General features: G+C 41.0%; 1 pseudogene; it reads left to right on the forward strand.

Moving 5' to 3' along the window:
• The first annotated feature begins 2,382 nt into the window (after nt 1-2,382).
• LOC102503170 (small nuclear ribonucleoprotein Sm D2 pseudogene) lies at nt 2,383-7,390 on the forward strand (annotated as a pseudogene).
• The last annotated feature ends 303 nt before the right edge of the window (nt 7,391-7,693 follow it).

The raw sequence follows: 7,693 nt of genomic DNA on the forward strand, positions 1-7,693 counted from the left end.
AAATTGGTTACTTCAAAAACATCAACAAAACTGGGACCAGCAGATGGAGTAATGGTTATATCACTGGACTCCACATAGTAAACTGAGGTTTGAGTCCCAGACCCAACAGCTTAAAACTTATGCTGGGTGCACGTGTGTGCATTCCCAAAATCTCAAGAGGAGAATGGATGATAAGGGATTGTAGCGTGGCCATCCACCCCCATGGGGTGATTTCTCACTTTCTGTCTCTGTCTCTCTCTGCGTCTCCAGTGAGTACACATGCCCTATAGAAAAGAATTTCTCTAAAAAAAGGGAAAAAAAATCAACAAAACTGAACAATCTTTAGCTAGATATACTAAGAAAAAAGGAGAAAATAATCAAATAGCTAAAATCAGAAATGAGAGTGGTGACATTACTACCAATTCTACAGAAATAAATACCTGTTGGCCACTTTTATGTGTTCTTTGGAGAAACAGATATTCAGGTCGCTTGGCCATTTTTAAAATCAGATTGCTTGGCCTTTTCTGCCAATGAGTTGTACAAGTACCTTTTGTTTTTTGGATATTAACTCCTTATCTGATACATGATTCACAAATATTTTTCCCCACTCCACTGGATGTTTTTTCACTTTGTTGATCATTTCCTTTGCTATGCAGATGTACTCTCTCTCATTTGTTTATTTTTGCTTTCATTGTTTGTGCTTTTAGAATCGCATCAAAACAAATCATGGCCAAAACCAATACCAAGAAGATTTTCTTGGCCCAGCCATGGTGGCATAGCAGTAGCACAATGTTCTGCAATGCTGGAAGCCATATGGAAGATCAGGATTCAGTTCCTGGCTGGACTTGTACATATCAAGCAATCACACACTCGCTTATGACTCTGGCTGGCTGGAAGGCTGTGAGGAGGGTAGGGAACACGACTTGAGACACTGTTGAGGATGCTTGTTCTCTCTGTGTTTCTCTTTCTCACACACATTAAAAAAATAAATAAATAAATTTTAAGGGGAACAGGTGTTGGTACAGTGGTAACACAACTGGAACCACTTAGGTTACACCATGTGGGAAAGTTCTTGAGTTCACCTCTCCACCCTAGGACTCCCTACATATGCCAGGTTCATACACACATGCACCAACCTATGATCCAACTGAAACTGGGGGTGGATAGCAAAGTGAAGACCTTCTTGAAGGCCCCTGGTTCATTCTCTCTCTCCCTCTTTCTCTCTCTCTCGCCTCTCTTTCTTTCTCTCTTTCTCTATTAAGCTTTAAAAATTTAAATTTTTCCTATGTTTTCTTCTAGAAACTTTATGGCTTCAGGTCTTATGTTTCAGTCTTTAATTCATTTTTTCAGTTGTTTTTCATATATGTTGTAAAATAAGCATCATTATTTTGCATGTAGATACCTCATTTTCCAAATATCATCATTGAACAGACTGTACTTTCCATTTTGTTTTCTTGGTGGCCTTGTCAAAAATTTGGTCAAGTATGTTTGGGTTTATTTGTGGGTTCTCTATTCTGTTCCATTGACCTATGTCTGTTTTTACAGCAGTACCATCATTTTGATTGCTATTACTTCATAATATAATTTGAAGTGTGATGCCTCCAACTTTGTTCTTCGTCCTTTTCTTACATACATTTTTGTTTTATATTGTGTTTAACTGACAATAATTTGTGTACATACTTATGGGGTACAGTTTAATGTTTTGTAATGCAATGTTATGTATTATATACATAGTTAAATGAGTAAATCAGGACAACTAACACACAGGGGTCTTCAAATAATTCATAGAAATGTGTATTGTGAAAAAAACTATGAATGAATTTCAATTTTTTCCCACAAAATAATCTCGCACTTTAATTCCATTTTCCACAAATTTTTGAAGTCCGCTTGTATTCATCACCTCAAATACTTATTTCTTTGTGGTGCAACTTTTTTTTTCCCTCGAGATTATTTTGGCCACTCAATCTTTTGAAGTTCCCTATTAATTTAGGAACTGTTTTTTCCTATTTCAGAAAAAGAAAAAAAGTCACTGGAGTTTTTATAGGGATTGCATTGAATCTGCATCTCACTTTGGGTAGTTTGAACATTTTTGTTAGTATTAATTCTTTCAATCCATGAACAAGGGGCATCTTTTTATTTATTTGTGTCTTCTTCAATTTCCCTCATCAATGTTTTATAGTTTTCAATGTATAGATCTTTCACTACCTTGGTTAAATTTATTTCTAGGTATTTTATTCTTTTATATGTTATCATTAATGAATTATTTTCTTACTTGTGTACTTTTTATTGGCTTAAAGAAACACAGCTGATTTTTCATAGTTGATTTTGTATCTTGCGACTTTACTGAATTCATTTATTAGTTGAAATTTTTTGGAGTTTTTAAGGTCTTAAACATATAAAATTATGTCACCAGTAAACAGGAGTAATGTTACTTTTCCCTTTCTGACTTGGATGCCCATTATTTCTTCTTCTTGTCTGATTCCTCTTGTTAGTAGCCCCAGTGTTGTATAACTAGAAGTAGAAAGAATGGGGATACTTGCCTTCTAGCAACTCTTAGAAGAAAAACTGAAAGCTTTGGTTATTATACTAGCTAAGTGCTTTGCAATGTAACTAACATAGTGTATAATATAATGTATAATTACCTGCATTATAATGTCAAGGAAACTTCCTTCTACACCCATTTTGTTGAGAGCTTTTATCATGAAAAGATGTTGAGAGCCAGTTCATGGCCTGGTGAATGAAGTGGCTGACCCCACATGGCTGATGCATGATTCAAGTTCCAGTCCTGGTGGCTTGAAAAACATGCCAGATGTGTGCGTGCACGGTGCCCCAAATCCAAAAAGGAGGATGAGATGGAGGAAAAGGTATTACGGTGTGTCATGCCCCGTGAAGGGTTCTTTCTCACTTTCCCTTTCTCTCTGTCTCTCTCTGGTGAGCACACACACCATGCCCTCTGGCAAAATAAAAACAAAAAAATTTAAAAACATATTAAACTTTGCTCTTCCCGTTAGCAGCCTGAGTGATCAGAGAGAGTGAGAACAAGCCACCAGGTCCTGGACTCGAACAGTAGTCGGCCATGTGGGGGTGTCCAGCACCTCAACCACCACGCCACCTGCTGGCTCCCCATGAGCTCTTTTTAATGATTTTAGGGCCGGCCACATAACAAACAGTGGAGTTTGCTGGTAACTTAGACACTTAAAGGTGAATGCTGTTTGCAGTCACAAAGGATTGACTTTCAGAAATGGTTTCATAAGGCAGGGGCTTTGGGGTGAGATTGGGAATTAGTATTTGTTTATGGTGTTGAGACTATTTAAAATGTTTATTTTGTGCCCTTTACCCTCTTCCCAGGGGTTAGATGTAGATTCTCTGGTCATTGAGCACATTCAGGTGAACAAGGCACCAAAGACGCGCCGTCGTACTTACAGAGCTCATGGACGGATTAACCCATACATGAGTTCCCCCTGCCACATCGAGATGATCCTCACTGAAAAGGAGCAAATTGTTCCTAAACCGGAAGAGGAAGTTGCACAGAAGAAAAAGATATCCCAGAAGAAACTGAAGAAACAAAAATTTATGGCACGGGAATAAAGTCAGCATAAAATAAATGTAGATAAAGTAAAAAAAAAAAAAAAAAAGATATTAAACTTTGTCAAATGCTCTTTGAGCATCTGCCAAGACGATCGTGAGGTTTTCACCTTTTCTGTCAATGCAGTGTAGAATATTGATAGTTTTGCATACTTTCAAATGAACTTGCATCCCAGGAATAAGTCCATTTGGTCATGGTAAATCTTTGGAATGTGTTCTCAAATTTTGGCTTGCTGGTATTTTTCCAAGTATGGTTACATTTTTGTCCCTCAGAGACACTGAAATGAGAGAAGACAACCCCTATATGCTGATGCCAAAACGACACACATTTGTAATTACCTAACAAGGATTTAAACAGTTCATCAGGATGAACAATTGCAAAAGTGTTTGAGACTAATTACAACATAGGAAATCTTGGCAAAGAAACAGAGAACATAAAGAAGGGCCAAATGAAAATTTAAGGATTAGAGGGTATAATAACTAAAATTTAGAAGCTCTCTAGATGGGCTCAACAGAATGAAAAGTATAAAGAAAAGAATTAGTGATCTTGAAGACAGGACAATAGAAATCAAAGAATCTGAACAAAAAGAAGGTAGAATGAAGAAAATGAGCTGAACCTCAGGACTATGGGATTTTAACTAAAAATCTAATGTTCTTATTATCAGAGTTTTGGAAGGAAAGGAGAAAGAAGGTAGGGATGAAAAAGTATTCAGACATAATAATGGAGACTTTCTCAAGTGTGGCAGAAGACATAAACTGGCAAATTCAAGAAGGTGAGCAAACTCAAAACAGAAAAAAAAACACAAAGAAATCCATGTCACATCATAATCAAACTTCAGAAAACCAAGGACAAAGAAAAATATCTCGAAGCAGTGAGACATGACTTATAACCTACAGAGAAAAGCTGTCCTTATGACAGTGAATTTTTCATCAGAAGCCACAGAGATTACAAGGAAGTTACACAACATTTTTCAAATGCTTAAAGAAAAGAATTGTCAGCCTTGAATTCCATATGGAGCACAAGTGTTTTTTAGGGATGAAAATGAAATAAGATATCCAACATGAATGAAAACTAAGAGAATCTGTTGCTGGAAGATAAAGTCTAGTCACTGTAGAAAACAGTGAAGTTTCCTCAAAAATCTAAAAATAGAACTATTGTATAATCCAGTAATCCCACTCAAATATTTATCCAAAGAATAGGAAATAACTGTCAGACAATTTGCATATCTATGTTTACTGCAGCACAATTCACAAGAGCTAAGATGTGCATGAAGTCAACCTAAATGCCCAACGACTGATGAAATGGATGAAGAAAATGTGGCAAAGGAAAAGAAAAAAAGGAAACGTGTCACTTCACACAGTGGAACACTCAGCTACGAACGACAATGATATCTTGTCACTTGATACAATGGACAAAACTAGAGATACAAGACTAAGTGAGATCAGCCTGACTGCATGTCTGTACTCGATGGCAGAAACTAAAGAACCTGGTGTCGTAGACGTACAGAGAATAATGGTAGGTACCAGAAACTTCACAGGGTTATCGGTGGGATTGACTGAGAGAAAATGATTCGCAGACACAGAACACATTTAACAAGTGAAATAGTTATGGCATGGTGTACCAAAACAGAGTAAAAGTGTCCACTAGGGACCAGCAGATGGCATAATGGCTACATCGCTGGACCACCATGTACTCGACCATGGTATGAGTCCCAGACCCGGTGGCTTAAACTCATGCCAGGCGCGTGTGCGTGCGTGCCCAAGATCTCAAGAGGAAAATGAAGGAGAAGGGATTGCGGCAGGGCATCCCCCCTGGGGCGTGATTTCTCCCTTTCTGTCTCTCTGTCTCTGTCTTTCTGGCGAGCCCATGCACCCTATAACAAAAGCCTCTCAAAAAAAAAATGTCTACTAATAATTCAATATATACTTCCAACAAAAAAAGTATGACTGTCACTAAATGTCCACAGTGTACTATAATTTCAATGTTGAAGGAGAGGAATATGCCTATATATTACACATTGCATGCATGCTTTGAAAACTGTGCTATATCCCACTAAGATGTGCAATGATTACACGTAAACCAGAAATCACAAAAAAAATTATTTTTAAAAAATTAACCAGCAGAAGTTTTTGAAACAGAGGGGAAATGATAAAAGAAGAAACTTAGAACGTTGGGGAGGAAGGATGAACAATGTAAAGTGCAAAAAAGGAGTAAACATAATAGCGTTTCCTTCTCTCTTGAGTTTTATAAATTATATTTGACAGTCAAACCAGAAAAGTATAGCATTGCCCAGTGCAGATCTGAATAAGCATCAAGGAGGCATAGAAGACTATTACAAACGGGATGGGAAGTTTCCACATTTCACACGAGTCAGAAAACCATTGACCCCAGTGGACTACTGTGGGGATGGAATAGGTGTGTCTTTACTGCAGAGGCGGGGACACAAACCTACGTACATCATGAGATAGCACAGACCTGTACACACACAGTGCACCGCCACCGTCACACACTGCTCCACCGTTGTCACACAGTGCACCATCGTCACACAGTGCACCTCCGTCATCACACACGGTGCACCGCCGTCGTTACACAGTGCACCATCATCACACAGTGCACCTCCGTCACACAGTGCACCTCCATCACACAGTGCACCTCCGTCATCACACACTGCACCTCCATCACACAGTGCACCTCCATCGTCACACAGTGCACCTCCGTCACACAGTGCACCTCTGTCACACAGTGCACCTCCGTCGTCACACACTGCACCTCCATCACACAGTGCCCCTCCATCGTCACACAGTGCACCTCCGTCACACAGTGCACCTCTGTCACACAGTGCACCTCCGTCGTCACACACTGCACCTCCATCATACAGTGCACCTCCATCGTCACACAGTGCACCTCCGTCACACAGTGCACCTCTGTCACACGGTGCACCTCTGTCGTCACACAGTGCACCTCCGTCGTTACACAGTGCACCATCGTCACACAGTGCATCTCCGTCACACAGTGCATCTCCGTCGTCACACAGTGCGCCTCCATCATCACACAGTGCACCTTCGTCACACAGTGCACCATCGTCACACACTGCACCTCTGTCACACAGTGCACCTCCGTCGTCACACAGTGCACCTCCGCTGTCACACAGTGCACCTCCATCACACAGTGCACCTCCGTCACACAGTGCACCACCGTCACACAGTGCACCATCGTCACACAGTGCACCTCCATCACACAGTGCACCTCCATCGGCACACAGTGCACCTCCGTCGTCACAGAGTGCACCGCCGTCATCACACACGATGCAGTGGGGATTGTGTTTGGTATTTTTGGTGTTTTTTGTTAAGTACATTGTTAAAAGCTGTTGCACAAGAGGCTGAAGCAGCGTGGAGGAGACAGGAGTGACAAGAGAGTACGGTCCCCACCGTGAGCCTCCTCAACAAGCCAAGAGTGAGATGGCCCCAGAGGAGCTGCAGAATCAGGAGGAAGTTAACACGGGTCCACTCTGTGCTCACGCGGTCAGTCCAGAACACCCAACAACAGCCAAGTACTCACCCACTGCCGCAACGAGAAACTCCTGGGCCGTGGGAAGGCCTTCGACAGGCACCGCAGCCTGGTGCTGGAGGACGTGGAGAAGTGGACTGAGAGGGCGGCAAGGGCACGAAGTCCAAGCCAGTCAACAAGGACCGCTACATCTCCGAGACGTTTCTGCACGGGGACTCAGTCATCGTGGTCCTGTGGAACCCACTCATCGCTGGCAAATACAGCCTCGTCCCCACCATCAGAGCTCACCCCTGTCCTGGCAAGACCCATCCTTTGTGATGGGAATAATAAAATCCTGTGTTTTTCCAAAATAAACAAAGAAATCTTTGGAGCACAATATTTCATAAAATGAACAGATGCTGTCTTTGTTCCTGGTAGAACAAAAAGCTCCCCTGAAAGCAGTACCTGATTCTCTGCCAAAGACTGACCCCAGCTTCTGCTAAAGATATTTCCCTACTGTTAATATTTTTTCTAATTTTTTCATTGTGGTAAATACACATAACACAAAATTTACTCTCTCAGGGAACCAGCAGTTAGCGTAATGGCTATGTCGCTGGACTCCCATGTAGTCGACCGCAGTTC

This window comes from Tupaia chinensis, unplaced genomic scaffold, assembly GCF_000334495.1.
Source record: "Tupaia chinensis unplaced genomic scaffold, TupChi_1.0 Scaffold000671_1, whole genome shotgun sequence".
NCBI classification, from domain to species: domain Eukaryota; kingdom Metazoa; phylum Chordata; class Mammalia; order Scandentia; family Tupaiidae; genus Tupaia; species Tupaia belangeri.